The sequence below is a fragment of the Nilaparvata lugens genome, chromosome 9 (assembly GCF_014356525.2).
Source record: "Nilaparvata lugens isolate BPH chromosome 9, ASM1435652v1, whole genome shotgun sequence".
NCBI classification, from domain to species: domain Eukaryota; kingdom Metazoa; phylum Arthropoda; class Insecta; order Hemiptera; family Delphacidae; genus Nilaparvata; species Nilaparvata lugens.
Genome location: NC_052512.1, coordinates 16,813,054 through 16,823,053, shown reverse-complemented (window position 1 = coordinate 16,823,053; position 10,000 = coordinate 16,813,054).

The window sequence follows — 10,000 nt, the reverse complement described above, 5'->3', positions numbered from 1 at the left end:
GCGTTCCACTCTTGCTCCCCGGTCGATCATCAATCGATCTGCTCGAGTGACGTTCGGTTGCGGAGCAGAGCGAAAGTCTGTACGCACCTTGATATAATATACTGTCCATTCTTGTTTTAAATAATCTATGATAATACAGAAAAGATTTGGGTTATACACGTTCGGGATAGGACAATTATGTTTGACGCATCATCATGTCTCAACTACTGGACCATAGCCACCTCTAATACAAGGCCCTGGCCTACGATATTGCAACGTCGCAGTGTAGGGCTAGAATTTAATACATGATTGGTGGAAAAGATCAGCTGGTATTTCTCCATATTTAATTAGGGTGAAATGGAAACGATATTTCCAGTTCCACATCATTTATTTGAGCCAAACTTAAGTTTCAATGCACTAAGACTGAAGCTACGTTTACAATATGTAGCTGGAAAGCTATATAGCTATATAGTAGAGCTATATAAAATTTGAGCTTCATATAGCTCTGTCAGCTACATATAGCCATGTCAGCTACATATAGCCATGTCAGCTACATATATCCATGTCAGCTACATATAGCTCTGTCAGCTACATATAGCTCTGTCAGCTACATATAGCTCTGTCAGCTACATATAGCTCTGTCGGCTACATATAGCTGTGTCAGCTACATATAGCTCTGTCAGCTACATATAGCCATGTCAGCTACATATAGCCATGTCAGCTACATATAGCTCTGTCAGCTACATATAGCCATGTCAGCTACATATAGCCATGTCAGCTACATATAGCTCTGTCAGCTACATATAGCCATGTCAGCTACATATAGCCATGTCAGCTACATATAGCTCTGTCAGCTACATATAGCCATGTCAGCTACATATAGCTCTGTCAGCTACATATAGCCATGTCAGCTACATATAGCCATGTCAGCTACATATAGCTCTGTCAGCTACATATAGCTCTGTCAGCTACATATAGCTCTGTCAGCTACATATAGCTCTGTCGGCTACATATAGCTCTGTCAGCTACATATAGCTCTGTCAGCTACATATAGCTCTGTCAGCTACATATAGCTTTGTCAGCTACATATAGCTCTGTCAGCTACATATAGCTCTGTCGGCTACATATAGCTGTGTCAGCTACATATAGCTCTGTCAGCTACATATAGCTCTGTCAGCTACATATAGCTCTGTCAGCTACATATAGCTCTGTCAGCTACATATAGCTCTGTCAGCTACATATAGCTCTGCTATAAGTAAATTTCAATGCTAATTTTATGTAGGAGAGCTATATGTAGCTCTGCAAGATGTTTGGGATGAAGTTCACTGTTTAGTTCCCAGCCAGATGCCGAAGAAGAAGGTAGTTCTTGCAGCAGTCTCTTCTTTGCGTCTTATAGAACAGGGTAATCCCTGAATAGTTCAACTAACTTTATAATATTGTTTTTATTCCAGTCAAATTTACTCTCCATTTTTGCACAATAATATAATTATTATAAATCAGAAAGGAATGCTTGTAATGTGCAGTAGCCTACTAGCACTCTGACAACAAATGAGTACAGTATATCAGGTGATCAGGTGTAAATCCAGGATGCACCAAACAGCAGTAAACAGTTTCGGCAGCCTTCCTTCAAGGACAGAGCAGCTACATCTAGCTCTGCTATGAACAAAAATGTGGCGCACTCATACAAGTTTCCTTGCCGTTATGAGAATTGATCATCTGACGCTAGTGTAAACGCGTATCAAAGATTTGAGCCAGCTGGTGACAGGTCAATAACGCTGGATACACACGAGATCTGCTATCTCTTCATAGTGAATGATTAAATAGAATCAACAGTGGCCAACAGTTTGCAATTGAATAATTACATTTTCTCAAATTTCAAGCTTATTTTCAATTTTGGGTGAAAATGTTACTGGACATTAATTGAAGCAATGTCCATGCTTAATCGTATCCACTAGAAATTTTTTGTTTAAATTATATCTGAGACCTGATAATTGGAAATCTAAAATCAAACTTTGCATAGATGGGGCGGAACTCCTAAAATTTTTACAGATATGGGACTTGTGGCAGTTGATAGAGCTTATCGATGACTATTTCAGGTATAATCAAGAGCTTTAGTCAGCTTTACTTCAGGTATATTAGCTTTAATCAAAATCGTTGGAGCCATTTTCGAGAAAATCGTGGAAAACCCTGTTTTTGACAACATTTTCGCCATTTTAGCCGCCATCTTGAATCGCATTTGATCGAAATTGTTCGTGTTGGATCCTTATATTGTAAGGACCTTATGTTCCAAATTTCAAGTCATTCCGTTAATTGGGAGATGAGATATCGTGTACACAGACGCACATACACTCATGCACACACACACACACACACACACACACACACACACACACACACACACACACACACACACACACACACATACAGACCAATACTCAAAAACCACTTTTTTGGACTCAGGGGACCTTGAAACGTATAGAAATTTAGGAATTGGGGTACCTTAATTTTCTTCGGAAAGCAATACTTTCCTTACCTATAGTAATAGGGCAAGGAAAGTAAAAATTGTCTTATAGCAGAGCTATATGTAGCTCTGATTCTCTTTGATGTTTACCGAAAACTTTGGATAGCTCAATTTCTGCTATATAGCTGAGAAAATAGGCTTAAGACTGCTACCGGCTATATAGCTGAGAAAATAGGCTTAAAACTGCTACCGGCTATATAGCAGATTTCCAGTGTCACTTTTTGAACATGTAGCTCTGCTATTTATAGCTCTGCTACATAGTGTAAACCTAGCTAAAGGCATCATCTTTAGTGGTTGTTTTTGGAAAATAATCATTGAAACTTAAGTTTGGATCATTTAAATTACGTGAAACTGACAATATCTTTTTCATTGAACTCCACCTTAATATTAATTTGAATTTGAAGTACTTCGAGATTCCACAGTCTTTTAAAAAAGACAGAAAACTGTGTAGACTATAAGCAGATTGGGATAACCCTGTATCCACACTATCATCTAGATATTCTATCTATAATAATTATGTAACAACTGGCCTACCCGGAGAAATACGTACCACCAAAATTATTTGGTGAATCATGAAATTTATCTGACAATCAATATTTTCATTTACATCTCAATTCGGACTTCCTATGGGCTTAGTCATGCAGCTTTTTTATTATTTCGAAAACATATTCTTCTTAATCAATAAATTGATAGTAATATCTATCAGTGGAGTTTTGAATTGGAAAAAGATAGGTAAAATAAGTGTTTCAAAGATGAATTTAATGTGTTCATAGGGGTTCGTATCACAAAGACAAGTTCTCACAGAGACAAGTAGTGTTTTTGAACGATATTAGTGTCACAGAGACAAGTTTCATAGGAACAAATATATATGGCAGTCTCACAGGAATAAAATATCAATAATCATATCGAAATCCAAGAACTCTAGTATAGAGTACATTGGTGTTTTCACTAACCAGTTGAAAAGTTTCATTTTGAATCTATCTATGGACTCATTTATTAAGCTTAGAGGTAACTTATTGTACAGTTTCAGTACTATAATATTATAGCTATTCATTGACTTTGAAAGCCTTTGGAATGGTATATTCAGTCTATTCTTATTTCTTGTTGCATAAGAATGTATGGTATGTCTTGGAATTTCGTCTACCTTTGTTTTCCATATATTGGAACAGTGTGTATATAGAGATTTATGATTGTTAAGATCCTCAGCTTAATAAACAAAGGTCTACAATGCTCAGTACTATTACGCGCATCTGCTAATATCCTGATGGCTCTCTTCTGAAGTAAAAGCACACTGCTAACATGGCTACAGTTACCCCAAAACAACACGCCATATGGAAGAAACTTTGAAAAAATGCAAAATAAGCTGACCTTACATCATAGCTATCAGGTACATAATTTTTTAATTGCTTCAACAAATAAATAACCCTAGACAATTTGAGTATTTACATACTCAATATGTGGCTTCCATATTAATTTTTCGTCAATATATATATACCTAGAAAATTAACATTATTTACGCTATCATCTGTTGGAATCTCTCTCAAGCTAAAAATCATTTGTTGAGTCTTATTATTATTATTCAATAGGAAACCATTTGCCCTGAACCATGTGCTAGCTTGGTTTAAAGTATGTTGCATCGTATAAGAACGTTTTTGAAAATCTGAGTCTGAATTAAAAAAAGTGGTATCATTTGTGTAAAGCATTGATTGAGATGTTACTGATAATGAAAGATCATATCATCAGGGTGAACAGTACAGGTCCAAGGACAGAGCCCTGAGGAACACCAAACTTGATCATTTTCACCTTAGATTTAGTATGACCTACATAGCCGATTTGCTTACGATTAAATAAGTATGACCCAATCAACATGAGGCTTACACTGTTCACACCATAGAGACCGAGTTTATTCAGCAGGATTGTGTGGTCGCCACAATCGAATGCCTTGCTGAGGTCACAAAAGGTAGCCTGAGCAAATTGACCTGTTTCAAAAGCATCCAACACTTTTTTAATCAGATGCGGTAGATCTACCTTCTATAAAACCAAACTGAGCTTCACTTAAAATATGCTGTTCACTTAGGTAGTTTGCAAAATCGTTCACTCAGAATCTATGTGCAAAATTTGGAGATCTGAATCATTCCCGTTTTTCCGGTACGCAATCCACAAGTTGACAGGTTTTGATGCGAACAAACAAACAAACAAACACAACCCTTCTCTCTTCTATTATATAGATAGATTGTCATTGTAACCTTATTCATTAGCCAATAGGGATGCTAACCTTTGATATTGTGCATAGCCACACTTGCTCCACTGTAGGGACCATCAACTCGTAATAGAAGTCCTCCTGCACGTGGAACGCCTTGAAATCAGTGTTACCAACTCGCCCATGTACGGTCGCCATAGTTCTGTACGAGAAGGGAAACGGTCTCACACCCTGTATCTCGTTACAGCTGCAATGCAGAAGGCAATCTATTTATAGAACAGGTCCATATGGAGGTACACGTTACTAGTAGTTCTGTGAACAGTAGACCTCACGCAGTATTCTCATCCACAAGTATCTGATTGAAACTATAGACCTTATGGAAATACAGCAATAGACTGGCTTCTCCACACATCTGTGGAGACAATCACTTGTCAGCTGATTTATGATGAATAATTCTATAGTCTGATTTTTACTCTAATATTGGCATATGAAGGAGGCTCCTTTTTCCTTCTATATTATCCTTGAAATGCAAAATTTCAAAAAACCTTGTATATACGTCGACGCGCAATTAGAAAAGGAACATACCTGTCAAATTTCATGAAAATCTATTACCGCGTTTCGCCGTAAATGCGCAACATATGAACATTTAAACATTTAAACATTTAAATATTTAAACATTTAAACATTTAACATTAAACATTTAACATTTAAACATTTAAACATTTAAACATTTAACATTTAAACATTTAAACATTTAAACATTTAAACATTTAAACATTAAACATTTAACATTTAAACATTTAAACATTTAAACATTTATACATTTAAACATTAAACATTTAAACATTTAAACATTTAAACATTTAAACATTTAAACATTTAAACATTTAAACATTTAAACATTTAAACATTTAAACATTTAAACATTTAAACATTTAACATTTAAACATTTAAACATTAAACATTAAACATTTAAACATTTAAACATTTAAACATTTAAACATTTAAACATTTAAACATTTAAACATTTAAACATTTACATTTAAACATTTAAACATTTAAACATTAAACATTTAAACATTTGAAAATTAACATTATTTACGCTATCATCTGTTGGAATCTCTCTCAAGCTAAAATCATTTGTTGAGTCTTATTATTATTATTCAATAGGAAACCATTTGCCCTGACCATGTGCTAGCTTGGTTTAAAGTATGTTGCATCGTATAAGAACGTTTTTGAAAATCTGAGTCTGAATTAAAAAAAGTGGTATCATTTGTGTAAAGCATTGATTGAGATGTCACTGATAATGAAAGATCATATCATCAGGGTGAACAGTACAGGTCCAAGGACAGAGCCCTGAGGAACACCAAACTTGATCATTTTCACCTTAGATTTAGTATGACCTACATAGCCGATTTGCTTACGATTAAATAAGTATGACCCAATCAACATGAGGCTTACACTGTTCACACCATAGAGACCGAGTTTATTCAGCAGATTGTGTGGTCGCCACAATCGAATGCCTTGCTGAGGTCACAAAAGGTAGCCTGAGCAAATTGACCTGTTTCAAAAGCATCCAACTTTTTAATCAGATGCGTAGATCTACCTTCTATAAAACCAAACTGAGCTTCACTTAAAATATGCTGTTCACTTAGGTAGTTTGCAAAATCGTTCACTCAGAATCTATGTGCAAAATTTGGAGATCTGAATCATTCCCGTTTTTCCGGTACGCAATCCACAAGTTGACAGGTTTTGATGCGAACAAACAAACAAACAAACACAACCCTTCTCTCTTCTATATATAGATAGATTGTCATTGTAACCTTATTCATTAGCCAATAGGGATGCTACCTTTGATATTGTGCATAGCCACACTTGCTCCACTGTAGGGACCATCAACTCGTAATAGAAGTCCTCCTGCACGTGGAACGCCTTGAAATCAGTGTTACCAACTCGCCCATGTACGGTCGCCATAGTTCTGTACGAGAAGGGAAACGGTCTCACACCCTGTATCTCGTTACAGCTGCAATGCAGAAGGCAATCTATTTATAGAACAGGTCCATATGGAGGTACACGTTACTAGTAGTTCTGTGAACAGTAGACCTCACGCAGTATTCTCATCCACAAGTATCTGATTGAAACTATAGACCTTATGGAAATACAGCAATAGACTGGCTTCTCCACACATCTGTGGAGACAATCACTTGTCAGCTGATTTATGATGAATAATTCTATAGTCTGATTTTTACTCTAATATTGGCATATGAAGGAGGCTCCTTTTTCCTTCTATATTATCCTTGAAATGCAAAATTTCAAAAAACCTTGTATATACGTCGACGCGCAATTAGAAAAGGAACATACCTGTCAAATTTCATGAAAATCTATTACCGCGTTTCGCCGTAAATGCGCAACATATGAACATTTAAACATTTAAACATTTAAATATTTAACATTTAAACATTTAAACATTTAAACATTTAAACATTTAAACATTTAAACATTTAAACATTTAAACATTAAACATTTAAACATTTAAACATTTAACATTTAAACATTTAAACATTTAAACATTTAAACATTTAAACATTTATACATTTAAACATTTAAACATTTAAACATTTAAACATTTAAACATTTAAACATTTAACATTTAAACATTTAAACATTTAAACATTTAAACATTTAAACATTTAAACATTTAAACATTTAAACATTTAAACTTTAAACATTTAACATTTAAACATTTAACATTTAAACATTTAAACATTTAAACATTTAAACATTTAAACATTTAAACATTTAAACATTTAAACATTTAAAAATTTAAACATTTAAACATTAAACATTTAAACATTTGAAAATTTAAACATTTAAACATTTAAACATTTAAAAATTTAAACATTTAACATTTAAACATTTAAACATTTAAACATTTAAACATTTAAACATTTAAACATTTGAACATTAAACATTTAAACATTTAACATTTAAACATTAACATTTAAACATTTAAACATTAAACATTTAAACATTTAAACATTTAAACATTTAAACATTTAAACATTAAACATTTAAACATTGAACATTTAAACATTTAAACATTTAAACATTTAAACATTTGAACATTAAACATTTAAACATTTAAACATTTAAACATTTAAACATTTAAACATTTAAACATTTAAACATTTAAACATTTGAACATTTAACATTTAAACATTTAAACATTTAAACTTTAAACATTTAAACATTTAACATTTAAACATTAAACATTTAAACATTTAAACATTCAAACATTTAAACATTTAAACATTTAAACATTTAAACATTTAAACATTTAAACATTTAAACATTTAAACATTTAACATTTAAACATTTAAACATTTAAACATTTAAACATTTAACATTTAAACATTTAAACATTTAAACATTTATACATTTAAACATTTAAACATTTAAACATTAAACATTTAAACATTTAAACATTTAAACATTTAAACATTTAAACATTTAAACATTTAAACATTTAAACATTTAAAAATTTAAACATTTAAACATTTAAACATTAAAATTTAAACATTTAAACATTTAAACATTTAAACATTTAAACATTTAAACATTTAAACATTTAAACATTTAAACATTTAAACATTTAAACATTCAAACATTTAAACATTTAAACATTTAAACATTTAAAACATTTAAACATTAAACATTTAAACATTAAACATTAAAACATTTAACATTTTAACATTTTAACATTTGAACATTTAAACATTTAGACATTAATAACTACATAATCATATATCCATATAAATACCCATTAAAAAGATCTCATGAATAACCATTATAAATATACACAGAAATTGCTCGCTTAATATAATAAGATAGCAAACTAATGTAACATTTCTTAGGCCAGTAGGCAGATACTCGGCTTAAACGGAGAAATGTCATCTGTTCCTTCAAACCGAGAATGAAATACATCACGATAAATGCAAAACATTTATACAATCACAAGTAAACGTAGTTTAGCGTTAACATGGTGTTAGTATAATGACCCTAAGCAAGTAGCAATTCGACATTAAATTATATAAAATATAGAATTATAAATCAAAAGACAACTCACACAGCTACTGATTTAGAAGAGCCCAGATCATATTCACTCAATTTGGAGCCCAAAGACATAGCTGGAATATCTTCTCCTCTGGTGAAAGCTATTGGACGCGATTCCTCAAAGTATTTCAGTTCTAGAATTTCCTGATTGTTAACTCCGGTACCTGGCTGGTAGGGTGTGTACTCTGCTCTCCTTTTAGTCAGCAGCCTGCTATAATGGTACAGAGAGCACAAAGTCATTTCGTTTCCTCTTCAAACAGAGATTCAATAGTAGTATTTTACGTCACATGGACGGAAAGGGCCCTTTTGCAGGGCAAGAATGATTTTTCCAGTCGAGGCGTTAGCCGAGACTAGAATTTCATTCGAGCCCTGTAAGAGACATTCACGACCAAGTAACATACACTATTTTTACTTTCCTTGACCATAGGTTAGGAAAGTATTGCTTTCCAAAAAAATTTAAGGTACCCTAATTTCATGTTTTCTATACGTTTCAAGGTCCCCTTAGTCCAAAAATGATTTTTGGGTGTTGGTCTGTGTGTGTGTATGTGCGTATGTGTGTATGTCTGTGAACACGATAACTCCATTCCTAACTAACCGATTGACTTGAAATTTAAACTTAAGGTCCCAATACCATGAGAATCCGACAATAAGGATTCAATAAAATTCAAATCAAAATGGCGGATAATGGCTAAAAAACCATGGTTTTCTCGAAAACGGCTCCAACGATTTTCTTCAAATTCACAACTTAGGTAGCTATTTATAAGCCCTATCAACTGACATGAGTCTCATTTCTGTGAAAATTGCAGGAGCTCCGTATTATTCCTGAGAAGGATGAATTATGTTAAATTTCTATCACTATTTTCTCAATAATGACTTGAACGATTTTTTTTCAAATTCGTACCCTGTATAGTTATATATCAGCTCTATTAACTGGCATGAGTCTCCCCCCTGAGAAACTAACAGGGGGTCCACCCCATCCCTGAGAATTTACTTTGTAACCTCCTTCTCGAGCGTGAGGTACCTAGGTAGGTAGAGCAGTTTATTCAAAAGAACACATTTCGATATTTTATTTGTAGAACAGCTGTTTCGACAGCTTTTAAAAAATCACACATTTCATAATTCTAACAAAGGAAAATGTACTCTGAAAACAATAACAATAGTATAATCGTAGTTTTAATTATTTAACC